Here is a 2,563-nt window from a genome sequence, read left to right on the forward strand (position 1 = left end):
TATCTCGCACCACGTGACATATTGTTGCTTTTGTTGTCATCGTTATTGTTGTATTTTAACGAGAAGGAAGTCCTGACTGGGTCAGCCAACGCTCAAAGACAATCTAGCCGTGAACACCTCACCCCCACATCTTTTTAATAAGTACATAAAACTAAAATGTAAATTAAGGGTGGGGTGAAAAGCACAATACGTTATTGAAGAATTTAGTTCGCTGCTCTGCTCTCTTTTACTCGTCTTCTTTAGCATAACATAAATCAATATTTTAACAAAAAAACAAAAAAAAATTAAAGACAAAGCAACATGAAAAGAAAAAAAAGAAAGAAAATGAAAAATAAAGTAGGGAAAATGTGAACCATACAATGGTCACCATCGTTTTCCATTAAATCAGACACACACACAATCAATATAAATGTCACCACCACCATCACCGCGGCCATTGTATCAACAATAACAACGTCAGAAAAGATTCTTAAACTTTTAATTAGCCAACAAAAAACCGATTGGCAGTAGAAAATATATATATAAAAAAGGGGGGGGGGGAAATAGAAAAAAAGGCACAAAAATACGAACTAAAAGATACAAAAGCAAAATAAAAAATGCCAAAAATATTAAAAAAAGAAATAATGCTGAAATACATGATAAAAAGATATAAAATACAGACTGAAAAAAAATAACAAACAAAAATAATATTTTTTAAATATTTTTTCTTTGCCATAATTCAGAAAACTGAGAAATTTCTAGTGTTTTCTGACAGACACAATTAGAATATCCTCTGACGAGAATGTTTTAACGAACACAACAACAACAACATCTACTACTACAACTATAACAACAACAACAACAACAACTACTACTACTACTACTAAAATAATATCGTATATCAAATAGCAAAACCGTGAAATAATTGTTTCTAACATAGAAAATCCGTACAATAATAATAATGATAATAATAATAATAATAATAATAATAATTATTATTATTATTGAAAATAAAAATGAAAATGAGGCAAACCATAGCAATACCACAGCGAGTCACAACCACAAAAACCGCAACTATCACCACCACGACCACCACCATCACTGGCAGACGTGGTGATGGTGGTGGAGGTCGTGGAGTGATGGTATTGATAATGAGGTGGTTGTGGTGGTAGTAGTAGTAGTAGTAGTACTCGAAGTGAGAATCATAGTGCTACAGGTAGTGGTGGTGGCGGTAGTGGTTTTTGTTTACACTGATGCTTACACAATCGCATATCGTGGATCTGACTTGGTTGGAGGGAGTGATGATGATGAAGACGACGACGGCGGCGACGATGATGATGATGGGGATGATGGAGGTGATGGAGGTGATGATGATGGTGGTGGGGGTGATTGTGGTGGCAGTGATGATGATGGTGGTGACGGGGATAGTGGCGACGATGATGATGATGATGATGATGTTGGTGATGATGACGACGACGGCGACGATGATGATGATGATGATGATGATGATGATGATGATGATGATGATGGTGATGACGACGACGACGACGATGATGATGATGATAGTGATGACGACGACGACGACGATGATGATGATGATGGTGGTGGTGGTGGTGGTAGTGGTGATGATGATGATGATGGTGGTGGTGGTGGTGGTGGAGGGGGATGTGTGAGCCGCTGTTATTGTTGTTAATGTTATTTAACCCTATTTAAATCCTGCTCAAATGAGACAATCAATATTTTTCCAGTCACGACCATCACCACATTTTGTACACCTAATACTGGCATTATTCAAAGTATTCTCCCCCCCCCCACTCTCTTCAGAAGGCAAAAGGGTATAATTTGAGGTAGATTTTGCTTACTATTTCTAGCAGACCTAAAGACCCTGTGTACTCACTTGTGTTCTTGGTGATATTGGCTGTAGTGGTGAAGGAGCGATGATGATGATGATGATGATGACGACGATGATGATGAAGATAATGACAATGATGATGATGATGATGACGAAAACGAAGAAAACTACTAGTAGTAGTAGTGGTGGTGGTGGTGGTGGTGGTTCTTCTGGTGGGCGGGGGGGGGCAAGGAAAAGTGAAGATGTTTTATGACAGCAACAAGAACAAGAATGACTGCATCAAACAAAATTAGCTCCAGCATCCAATAACAACAACAACAACAACAAAAACAACTGCAGTAAAAACACCTACAGCAGCAACATCAACCACCTCAATAACAACGACAACAACAACAGCAGCATTACTGCCCAGTTCACACGGCAGAATTAATTTGAGGGAAAAATGGCGATTCTCGAAGTTTCTTGCTAATGGCCAATAATGGCGACGATTTAAGATTTACTGGAATCTTGCAGAACACACACACACACACACACACACACGTAATCTCTTTTTCTGCACACACACATATATACGCAAAACGACATAGAAGTTCCTATATTGAAACAAGTATGTATAAAGCACACATGCATACGCGCACTCGTACGTACATACATACATACATACATACATACGCAAAACATACATATATATACACACACATACGCATATATATATATATATATATATATATA

This window comes from Octopus bimaculoides, chromosome 9 (assembly GCF_001194135.2).
Source record: "Octopus bimaculoides isolate UCB-OBI-ISO-001 chromosome 9, ASM119413v2, whole genome shotgun sequence".
Taxonomy (NCBI): Eukaryota; Metazoa; Mollusca; class Cephalopoda; order Octopoda; family Octopodidae; genus Octopus; species Octopus bimaculoides.